At 40.2% G+C, this 12,665-nt stretch overlaps 1 protein-coding gene across 10 annotated transcripts in view; it reads left to right on the top strand.

The window, feature by feature from the left end:
* The window catches only part of FRY (FRY microtubule binding protein), a 401,382-nt gene that overhangs the window by 187,498 nt on the left and 201,219 nt on the right, over positions 1-12,665 (top strand). The gene's annotated exons all lie outside the window — the stretch shown is intronic.

Below are 12,665 nucleotides of genomic sequence, written 5' to 3'. Positions count from 1 at the left end.
TGGCTTAGGTTTTGCTTTTGGTGTTGAAGCTAAGAAATCATTATAAACCAAAAACACAAAGATTTTCTCATATGTTTTCTTTAGAATTTTTATTGTTTTCAGGTTGATACTTAGGTTCATGATCTATTTTGAGTTACCTTTTGCATATGGCAGGAGGTATGGTTTGAGATCCATTTTTTGAGGTGATTAGTGAAAGATCAAAGGAGCCCTAGTGGCAGAGTGGTTAAGCGCTCAGCTGCTAACTAAATGATCAATGGTTCAAACCCACCAGCAGTTCTATGGGACAATGACTTGACGCTCTTTTCCTGTAAAGATTACAGCCTTGAAAACTCTACGGGGCAGTTCTACTCAGTCACGTGGTGTTGCTCTGAGTCAGAACTGACACAACAGCATCCAACAACGACAATAGTAAAAGGTCCGGAGCTTTTCCTGGAAAGCAAATAACTGCTATTAACCAAGAGGTTGGCAGTTCAAATCCTCCAGGCGCTCCTTGGAAACTCTATGGGGCAGTTCTACTCTGTCCTATAGGGTTGCTATGAGTCGGAGTGGGTGGGGGGTCTATCAAAGGCCTGCCTGATGTTTAGAGAGGGACAAGTTTGCCTTTTGTAGTTATGCAAGATCTTCTGAGTCCACGCATTAAATGCAATACAGGGTAAATTTGGTGGCATAGTGGTTAAGAGCTACGGCTGCTAAACAAAAGGTCAGCAGTTTAAACCCCCAGGCACTCTTTGGAAATTCTGTGGGGCAGTTCTGTTCTGTCCTGTGCAATTGCTATGAGTCGAAATCGGCTTGACAGCTGTGGGTTTATTCATATCTTGAGTCTAATTCGAGGCACACCTCACTTATTGGCAGAAACCATACACAGTATTACCACTTAGGTTATTTCTTTAAGGAATAGATTTGCACATTTCACCTGAACAATTAATGCAATTATGTTGACTAATACATTTACTCATACCACAAGTATTTTTGAGGACCTAACAAGTACGAGTTTTTTTTTTTTTTTTTAACAAGTATGAAGGATGGCACAGTGGTTAAGCACTCGGCTGCTAACTGAAAGATCACAGGTTTGAACCCACCAGCCACTATGTGGCACCAGCCACTACAAGGGAGACAGATGTGGCAGTCTGCTTCCGTAAAGATGTTGTTGTTGTTGTTGTTAGATGCCTTGAGTTGGTTCCAACTGATAACAAAACACTCCCCAGTCCTGTGCCATTCTCACCATTGTTGTTATGCTTGAGCCCATTGTTGCAGCCATGTGTCAATCCATCTTGTTGAAGATCTTCTGCTTTTTCCTGTCCCTCTACTTTACCAAGCGTGATGTCCTTCCCCAGGGGCTGATCCCTCCTGATAACATGTCCAAAATCTGTGAGATGTAGTCTTGCTATCCTTGCTTCTAAGGAGCATTCTGGCTGTACTTCTTTCAAGACAGACCTGTTTGTTCTTTTGGCAGTCCATGGTATATTCAGTATTCTTCCCCAACACCACAATTCGAATTCAATCCTTCTTTGGTCTTCCCTATTTATCATCTAGCTTTCCCATGCATATGAGGAGACGGAAAACATCATGGCTTAGGTCAGGCGCACCTTAGTCTTTAAGGTGACATCTTTGCTTTTCAACACTTTAAAGAGGTCTTTCGCAGCAGATTTGCCCAATGCAATGCATTCTTTGGTTTCTTGACTGCTTCTTCCATGGGCGTTGATTATAGATCCAAGTAAAACAAAATCCTTGACAACCCCAATCTTTTCTCCATTTATCGTGATGTTGCTTCTTGGTCCAGTTGTGAAGATTTTTGTTTTCTTTGTGTTGAGGTATAACCTATACTGAAGGCTGTGGTCTTTGATCTTCATCAGTAAGTGCTTCCTCTTCACTTTCAGCGAGCAAGGTTGTGTCATTTGCAGAATGCAGGTTGTTAATGAGTCTTCCTCCAATCCTGATGCCCCGTTCTTCTTCATATATTCTAGCTTCTCAGATTATTTGTTCAGCATACGGATTGAATAAGTATGGTGAAAGGATACAACCCTGACACACACCTTTCCTGATTTTGAACCACTCAGCGTCCCCTTGTTCTGTCCGAACAACTGCCCTTTGATCTATGTACAGGTTCCTCATGAGCACAATTAAGTGATCTGGAATTCCCATTCTTCACAATGTTATCCATAATTTGTTATGATCCACACAGTCAAATGCCTTACATAGTCAATAAAACACAGGTAAATATCCTTCTGGTATTCTCCGCTTTCAGCCAGGATCCATCTGACATCAGCAGTGATATCCCTAGTTCCATGTCCTCTCCTGAATCCGGCTTGAATTTCTGGCATTGCCTATCGATATACTGCTGCAGCCACTTTTGAATGATCCTCAGCAAAATTTTACTTCTGTATGATATTGTTTGATAATTTCCGCATTCCCTTGGATTGCCTTTCTTGGGAATAGGCATAAATATGGATCTCTACCAGTCGGGTGGCCATGTAGCTCTATTCCAAATTTCGTGGCATAGATGAGTGAGCACCTCCAGTGCTGAATGCATTTGATGAAACATCTCAGTTGGTATTCTCTCAATTCCTGGAGGCTTGTTTTTTTGCCAATGCCTTCAGTGTAGCTTGGACATCTTCCCTCAGTACAGTCGGTTCCTGATCTTATGCTACCTCCTGAAATGGTTGAATGTCAACCAATTATTTTTGGTATAATGACACTGTATATTCCTTCCATCTTTGTTTAATGCCTCCTGCGTTGTTTAACATTTTCCCTATAGAATCCTTCACTATTGCAACTGGAAGCTTGAATTTTTTCTTCAGTTCTTTCAGCTTGAAAAATGCTGAGCGTGTTCTTCCCTTTTGGTTTTCTACCTCCAGGTCTTTGCACATGTCATTATAATACTTTAGTCTTCTTCAGCCACCTTGTGAAATCTTCTATTCAGCTCTTTTACTTCATCATTTCTTCCTTTTGCTTTAGCTACTGGACATTCAAGAGCAAATTTCAGAGACTCTTCTGACATCCATTTTGGTCTTTTCTTTCTTTCCTGTCTTTTTAATGACCTCTTGCTTTCTTCGTGTGTGATGTCCTTGATGTTGTTCCACGACTCATCTGGTCTTCGGTCATTAATGTTTAACACATCGAATCTATTCTTGAGATGGTCTCTAAATTCAGATGGGATATGCTCAAGGTTGTACTTTGGCTCTTGGGGACTTGTCCTAATTTTCTTCAGCTTATACTTGAACTTGCATATGAGCAGTTGATGGTCTGTTCTGCAGTCAGCCGCAGGCCTTGTTCTGACTGATGATATTGAGCTTTCCCATCATCTCTTTCCACAGATGTAGTTGATTTGATCCCTGTGTACTCTGTCTGGCGAGGTCCACATGTATAGTCATCGTTTCTATTGTTGAAAAAAGGTATTTGCAATGAAAAAGTCATTGGTCTTGCAAAATTCTACCATGCAATCTCCAGCATCGTTTCTATCACCAAGGCCATATTTTCCAACTACCAATCCTCCTTCTTTGTCTCCAATCACCTGTAATTATCAATGCTTCCTGATTCCATGTTTGATCAACTTCAGCCTGCAGAAGTTGGTAAAAATCTTCAATTACTTCATCTTTGGCCTTAGCGGTTGGTGCGTAAATTTGAATAATAATCATAGTATCTGGTCTTCCTTGTAGGTGTATGGATATTATGCTATCACTAACAGACAGTGTTGTACTTCAGGATAGATCTGAAATGTTCTTTTTGATGAAGAATGCAACGCCATTCCTCTTCAAGTTGTCATTCCCAGCACAGTAGACCATACGATTGTCTGATTCAAAATGGCCGATACCAGCCCATTTCAGGTCACTAATGCCCAAGATATCGATGTTTATGCATTCCATTTCATTTTTGACGATTTCCAATTTTCCTAGATTCATACTTTGTACACTCACATTCCAATTATTAATGAATGTTTGCAGCTGTTTCTTCTCATTTTGAGTCGTGCCACATCAGCAAATGTAGGTCCCAAAAGCTTGACTCCATCTACATCATTAAGGTTGACTCTACTTTGAGGAGGCAGATCTTACTTACCCAGTCGTATTTTGAGTGCCTTCCAAACTGAGGAGCTCATCTTCCAGCACTATATCAAACAATGTTCTGCTGCTATTCATAAGGTTTTCACTGGCTAATTCTTTTCAGAAGTAGACCATCGGACCCTTCTTCCTAGTCTGTCGTAGTCTGGAAGCTCAGCTGAAACCTGTCCGCCATAGGTGACCCTGCTGGTATTTGAATACTGTTGGCATACCTTCCAGCAACACAGCAACACACAAGCCCCCACAGTACAACGAACTGACGTACTCATGGGGACCCATGAAGATGTACAGCCTTGGAAACCCTATGGAGCTGTTCTGCTCTGCCCTATAGGGTCACTATGAGTTGGAATGGACTCAATGACAATGGAAAAAAGTACAAGGTCCTGTACTAGATGCTGTGGGAAAATAATTTCTTTGTGGTTCCATGGATCACCTGTCTGCAATTAACATCTGATTTCTAGAATGATAGAGAGTCAAAGTAATTTTCTTGAACCACAGAATTATTATTATATGAGAAACATTTGTCAATATTAAGAATCTTGGGGAGGCGGGGCCGAGATGGCTGACTAGGCAGATGCTACCTTGGATCCCTCTTGCAACAAAGACTCAGAAAAACAAGTGAATTGATCACATACATGACAATCTATGAACCCTGACCATCAAACACAGATCTAAAGAGTTGACCTGAGTGACAGAGTCTGAGAACTAACAACGAAGGAGAAGCAGCAACTGTTTTCGGAGCCTGGGGCCAGCGTCCCAGTCAGGAAACCTTGGCGCCGGGCTTTGGACTGGGCGCAGGGGAGCTGAGCACGGCACCTTGAGACAGCGCAAAAACAGGGCGCAACCCTAGCCCCCTCAACTGACCTCGGGGGAAGCCCAGCCAGTGTATGCAGGCAGCACAGCAACACGGCTGACAGGAGGAGAAGTCACCGGGAGGCAGCGACTGGTTTTGGAGCCGGGAGTGCAGCATTCCAGCCGGGGAACCTTGGCGCTGGGCTTTGGACTGGGACCGGAGGAACTAACCACGGCTTCTGGGACAGCACAAGCACAGGACGCAGGCCTGACCCTCGGTGCAATCTCTACCCACCCAGCGCACACAGTCGACACGTCCCTCGGGAATTTCAGATAAAACAGTCATCCCAAGCAAGATAAGTAACTTTGTCTATATTCTGGGGTGCTACTCTTTTCCTGTTTATCTGAACCCTCCCCTCCCCTTCCCAGGCGGCTTCATTAACATTGGAATTTCCTGAGCCAGAGGGAGAACTGCTCCGAGGTTTTTCTTTTTTTCTTTTCCTTTTTTTTTTGGTCTTTTCCTAAACCATTCTTCTGGCCTGAGAGAAGCAACCACAAAAAACCCGGGGACCAAAAATCCTTCCCTAATTGGACTAAAAACACAGAACCAGCGCCGGCCAAGCATATGTGATCCACAGTCTCAGGCTTTCATCCCTACAGGGAACAAGGTGGCTATTATAATGCAAAGGCATTTCTGATAGGGATCTGACTGCAATTGTCTTAGTGGATTTACTGGAAAGACAAGTTTCCCAGGTCTGATATCTCTGCATATTCAACAGAGCCCTCACTGACCCACAACAGGGAACTGAGGACTGAAGATCCCCCCAGACCACCTAGTCTTCTACCTTAGCGATCTAAGGAGGGTGGCACCTACCAATCTGTAGAGGTACTTGCATTGGGGGCCTAAGGTCTGGTGCACACAACTATCACCACAGCTTCTCTAGGTGGACCCAAAATCAGATTCTACTCAAGAATAGTGAATGGACTCAGGCTTATATATCTGGTAACAGCCCAAACCAGCTGGTAACAGGACATAAGTGAGTCAAGGGCTACAACAATCAAGACAGCTCAATCTAGTAGCCCATCTACATATATTGAAAGAAAACAAAACAAGATAAGACTCAGTGAGCAAATGTAGAATAAATCACTGCAATATCTTAGTGATGGCTCGGAGACAGCAGTCAATATCAAACCACATAAAGAAGCAGACCATGACTGCTTCTACAACTCCCCAAACTAAAGACTCAAAATCTTTCCCAAATGAAGATACAATCCTGGAAGTACCAGATACAGAATATAAAAAACTAATTTACAGAATGCTTCAAGACATCAGGGATGACCTCAGAAATGAAATAAGGCAAGCTACAGAAAAAGCCAAGGAACACACTGATAAAGCAGTTGAAGAACTAAGAAAGGTTATTCAAGAACATAGTGGAAAAATTAATAAGTTGCAAGAATCCATAGAGAGACAGCATTCAGAAATCCAAAAGATTAACAATAAAATTACAGAATTAGACAATGCAATAGGAAGTCAGAGGAGCAGACTCGAGCAATTAGAATGCAGACTGGGACATCTGGAGGACCAGGGAATTGACACCAATATAGCTGGAAAAAAAAATCAGATAAAAGAATTAAAAAAAATGAAGAAACACTAAGAATCATGTGGGACTCTATCAAGAAGAATAACTTGTGTGTGATTGGAGTCCCAGAACAGGGAGGGACAACAGAAAACACAGAGAGAATAGTTGAAGATCTGCTGACAGAAAACTTTCCTGACATCACGAAAGACGAAAGGATATCTATCCAAGATGCTCATCGAACCCCATTTAAGATTGATCCAAAAAGAAAATCACCAAGACATATTATCATCAAACTTGCCAAAACCAAAGACAAAGAGAAAATTTTAAAAGCAGCCAGGGATAAAAGAAAGGTCTCCTACAATGGAGAATCAATAAGAATAAGTTCAGACTACTCAGCAGAAACCATGCAGGCAAGAAGGCAATGGGATGACATATACAGAGTACTGAAGGAGAAAAACTGCCAGCCAAGGATCATATATCCAGCAAAACTCTCTTTGAAATATGAAGGCGAAATTAAGACATTTACAGATAAACACAAGCTTAGAGAATTTGCAAAAACCAAACCAAAGCTACAAGAAATACTAAAGGAAATTGTTTGGTCAGAAAACCAATAATATCAGATACCAGCACAACACAAGGTCACAGAACAGAACATCCTGATATCAACTCAAATAGGGAAATCACAAAAACAAATTAAGATTAATTAAAAAAAAAAAAACACTCAAAACAGGGAATCATTGAAGTCAATATGTAAAAGATCACAATAATCAAAAAGAGAGACTAAATACAGGTGGCACAGAACTGCCATATGGAGAGGGATACAAGGTGATATAGGACAATACAAGTTACTTTTTTACTTAGAAAAGTAGGGGTAAATATTAAGGTAACCACAAAGAGGTATAACAACTCCATAACTCAAGAAAAACGTAACGACTCAGCAAACATGAAGTCAAATACTATGAAAATGAGGAACACACAATTTACAAAGAAAAACGTCTCAGCACAAAAAAGTAAATGGAAAAATTGTCAACAACACACATAAAAAGGCATCAAAATGACAGCACTAAACACATACTTATCTATAATTATACTGAATGTAAATGGACTAAACGCACCAATAAAGAGACAGAGAGTCTCAGACTGGATAAAGAAACACGATCCGTCTATATGCTGCCTACAAGAGACACACCTTAGACTTAGAGTGACAAACAAACTAAAACTCAAAGGATGGAAAAAAATATATCAAGCAAACAATAAGCAAAAAAGAAGAGGAGTAGCAATATTAATTTCTGACAAAATAAACTTTAAACTTAAATCCACCACAAAGGATAAAGAAGGACACTACATAATGATAAAAGGGACAATTGACCAGGAAGATATAACCATATTAAATATTTATGCACCCAATGACAAGGCTGCAAGATACATAAAACAAATTTTAACAGAACTGAAAAGTGAGATAGACACCTCCACAATTATAGTAGGAGACTTCAACACACCACTTTCGGAGAAGGATAGGACATCCAGTAAGAAGCTCAGTAGAGACACGGAAGACCTAATTACTACCATCAACCAACTTGACCTCTCTGACTTATACAGAACTCTCCACCCAACTGCTGCAAAGTATACTTTTTTTTCTGGCACACATGGAACATTCTCTAGAATAGACCACATATTAGATCATAAAACAAACCTTTGCAGAGTCCAAAACATCGAAATATTACAAAGCATCTTCTCAGACCACAAGGCCATAAAAGTGGAAATCAATAACAGAAAAATTGGGGAAAAGAAATCAAACACTTGGAAACTGAACAATACCCTCCTGAAAAAAGACTGGGTTATAGAAGACATTAAGGAGGGAATAAAGAAATTCATAGAATGCAACGAGAATGAAAATACTTCCTATCAAAACCTCTGGGACACAGCAAAAGCAGTGCTCAGAGGCCAATTTATATCGATAAATGCCCACATACAAAAAGAAGAAAGAGCCAAAATCAGAGAACTGTCCCTACAACCTGAACAAATAGAAAGTGAGCAACAAAAGAATCCATCAGGCACCAGAAGAAAACAAATAATAAAAATTAGAGCTGAACTAAATGAATTAGAGAACAGAAAATCAATTGAAAGAATTAACAAAGCCAAAAGCTGGTTCTTTGAAAAAATTAACAAAATTGATAAACCATTGGCCAGACTGACTAAAGAAATACAGGAAAGGAAACAAATAACCCGAATAAGAAATGAGATGGGCCACATCACAACAGACCCAACTGAAATTAAAAGAATCATATCAGATTATTACGAAAAATTGTACTCTAACAAATTTGCAAACCTAGAAGAAATGGATGAATTCCTCGAAAAACACTACCTACCTAAACTAACACAATCAGAAGTAGAACAACTAAATAGACCCATAACAAAAAAAGAGATTGAAACAGTAATCAAAAAACTCCCAACAAAAAAAAGCCCTGGCCCAGATGGCTTTACCGCAGAGTTCTACCAACCTTTCAGAGAAGAGTTAACACCACTACTACTAAAGGTATTTCAAAGCATAGAAGATGACGGAATACTGCCTAACTCATGCTATGAAGCCACCATCTCCCTGATACCAAAACCAGGTAAAGACATCACAAAAAAAGAAAATTACAGACCGATGTTCCTCATGAACATAGATGCAAAAATCCTCAACAAAATTCTAGCCAAGAGAATTCAACAACATATCAAAAAAATAATCCACCACGACCAAGTGGGATTTATACCAGGTATGCAAGGCTGGTTTAATATTAGAAAAACCATTAATGTAATCCACCATATAAGTAAAACAAAAGACAAAAACCACATGATCTTATCAAGTGATGTAGAAAAGGCATTTGACAAAGTCCAACACCCATTTATGATAAAAACTCTCAGCAAAATAGGAATTGAAGGAAAATTCCTCAACATAATAAAGGGCATCTATACAAAGCCAACAGCCAACATCACTCTAAATGGAGAGAGCCTGAAAGCATTTCCCTTGAGAACGGGAACCAGACAAGGATGCCCTTTATCACCGCTCTTATTCAACATTGTGCTAGAGGTCCTAGCCAGAGCAATTAGGCTAGACAAAGAAATAAAGGGCATCCGGATTGGCAAGGAGGAAGTAAAATTATCTCTCTTTGCAGATGACATGATCTTATACACAGAAAACCCTAAGGAATCCTCCAGAAAACTACTGAAACTAATAGAAGAGTTTGGCAGAGTCTCAGGTTATAAGATAAACATACAAAAATCACTTGGATTCCTCTACATCAACAAAAAGAACATTGAAGAGGAAATCACCAAATCAATACCATTCACTGTAGCCCCCAAGAAGATAAAATACTTAGGAATAAATCTTACCAAAGATGTAAAAGACCTATACAAAGAAAACTACAAAGTACTACTGCAAGAAACTAAAAAGGACCTACTTAAGTGGAAAAACATACCTTGTTCATGGATAGGAAGACTTAACATAGTAAAAATGTCTATTCTACCAAAAGCCATCTATACATACAATGCACTTCCGATCCAAATTCCAATGACATTTTTTAATGTGATGGAGAAAAATATCACCAACTCCATATGGAAGGGAAAGAAGCCTCGGATAAGTAAAGCATTACTGAAAAAGAAGAAGAAAGTGGGAGGCCTCACTCTACCTGATTTTAGAACCTATTATACAGCCACAGTAGTCAAAACAGCCTGGTACTGGTACAACAGGCACATAGACCAATGGAACAGAATTGAGAACCCAGATATAAATCCATCCACATATGCGCAGCTGATATTTGACAAAGGCCCAGTGTCAATTAATTGGGGAAAAGATAGTCTTTTTAACAAATGATGCTGGCATAACTGGATATCCATTTGCAAAAAAATGAAACAGGACCCATACCTCACACCATGCACAAAAACTTATTCCAAGTGGATCAAAGACCTAAACATAAAGACTAAAACGATAAAGATCATGGAAGACAAAATAGGGACAACGTTAGGAGCCCTAATACAAGGCATAAACAGAATACAAAACATTACCAAAAATGACGAAGAGAAACCAGATAACTGGGAGCTCCTAAAAATCAAACACCTATGCTCATCTAAAGACTTCACCAAAACAGTAAAAAGACCACCTACAGATTGGGAAAGAATTTTCAGCTATGACATCTCCGACCAGCGCCTGATCTGTAAAATCTATAGGATTTTGTTAAAACTCAACCACAAAAAGACAAACAACCCAATCAAGAAGTGGGCAAAGGATATGAACACTCACTATATTAAAGAAGATATTCAGGCAGCTAACAGATACATGAGAAAATGCTCTCAATCATTAGCCATTAGAGAAATGCAAATTAAAACTACAATGAGATTCTACCTCACTCCAACAAGGCTGGCATTAATCCAAAAAACACAAAATAATAAATGTTGGGGAGGCTGCGGAGAGATTGGAGTTCTTATACACTGCTGGTGGGAATGTAAAATGGTACAACAACTTTGGAAATCTATCTGGCGTTTTCTTAAACAGTTAGAAATAGAACTACCATACAACCCAGAAATCCCACTCCTCGGAATATACCCTAGAGAAATAAGAGCCTTCACACAAACAGATATATGCACACCCATGTTTATTGCAGCTCTGTTTACAATAGCAAAAAGCTGGAAGCAACCAAGGTGTCCATCAATGGATGAATGGTTAAATAAATTGTGGTATATTCACACAATGAAATACTATGCATCAATAAAGAACAGTGACGAATCGGTGAAACATTTCATGACATGGAGGAACCTGGAAGGCATTATGCTGAGCGAAATTAGTCAGGGGCAAAAGGACAAATATTGTATAAGACCACTATTATAAGATCTTGAGAAATAGTATAAACTGAGAAGAACACATGCTTTTGTGGTTACGAGGGGGGGAGGGAGGGAGGGTGGGAGAGGGTTATTTACTGATTAGTTAGTAGATAAGAACTACTTTAGGTGAAGGGAAGGACAATAGTCAATACACGGAAGGTCAGCTCAACTGGACTGGACCAAAAGCAAAGAAGTTTCCGGGATAAACTGAATGCTTCAAAGGTCAGCAGAGCAAGGGCGGGGGTTTGGGAACTATGGCTTCAGGGGACTTCTAAGTCAATTGGCAAAATAATTCTATTATGAAAACATTCTGCATCCCACTTTGAAAAGTGGCGTCTCGGGTCCTAAATGCTAACAAGCGGCCATCTAAGACGCATCAATTGGTCTCAACCCACCTGGAGCAAAGGAGAATGAAGAACACCAAGGTCACACGATAACTATGAGCCCAAGAGACAGAAAGGGCCACATGAACCAGAGACTTACATCATCCTGAGACCAGAAGAACTAGTTGGTGCCCGGCCACAACCGATGACTGCCCTGACAGGGAGCACAACAGAGAACTCCTGAGGGAACAGGAGATCAGTGGGATGCAGACCCCAAATTCTCACAAAAAGACCAGACTTAATAGTCTGACTGAGACTAGAGGAATCCCGGCAATCATGGTCCCCAGACTTCTGTTGGCCCAGGACAGGAACCATTCCCGAAGACAACTCATCAGACATGGAAAGGACTGGACAATGGGTAGGAGAGAGATGCTGATGAAGAGTTAGCTACTTGTATCAGGTGGACACTTGAGACTGTGTTGGCATCTCCTGTCTGGAGGGGAGATGGGAGGGTAGAGAGGGTTAGAAACTGGCAAAATAGTCACAAAAGGAGAGACTGGAAGGGCTGACTCATTAGGGGGAGAGCAAGTGGGAGTAAGGAGTAAGGTGTATATAAGCTTATATGTGACAGACTGACTTGATTTGTAAACGTTCACTTAAAGCTCAATAAAAATTATTATTTAAAAAAAAGAGTCTTGGATTCTTGTGGTTGTTGGGTGCCGTCAAGTCAATTCCAACTCGTAGCAACCCCATGTGACAAAGCAGAACTGCCCCCGTAAAGTCTTCTTAGCTATAATCTTTATGCAACCAGATTGCAAGGTCTTTCTCCTGCAGAGCCACTGGTGGGTTTGAATTGCCAAACTTTTGGGTTTGCAGCTGAGAACTTAACCATAGTAGCATTAAGTCTTTTTGGCAATATACTAATAAAGAATATTAAATAAGGGACTGTGATAAGTAAGAAAATTTTTAATGAAGGTCACTTGGAACTGTTCGTGAAATCAAAATTTCTCAGTATTTGACAGTGCCGCCCAACCTTTTAATTGCCTGTGTTTTTC

This window comes from Loxodonta africana, chromosome 17, assembly GCF_030014295.1.
Source record: "Loxodonta africana isolate mLoxAfr1 chromosome 17, mLoxAfr1.hap2, whole genome shotgun sequence".
Classification (NCBI taxonomy): Eukaryota; Metazoa; Chordata; class Mammalia; order Proboscidea; family Elephantidae; genus Loxodonta; species Loxodonta africana.
This window is presented reverse-complemented; position numbering and strand designations above follow the sequence as displayed.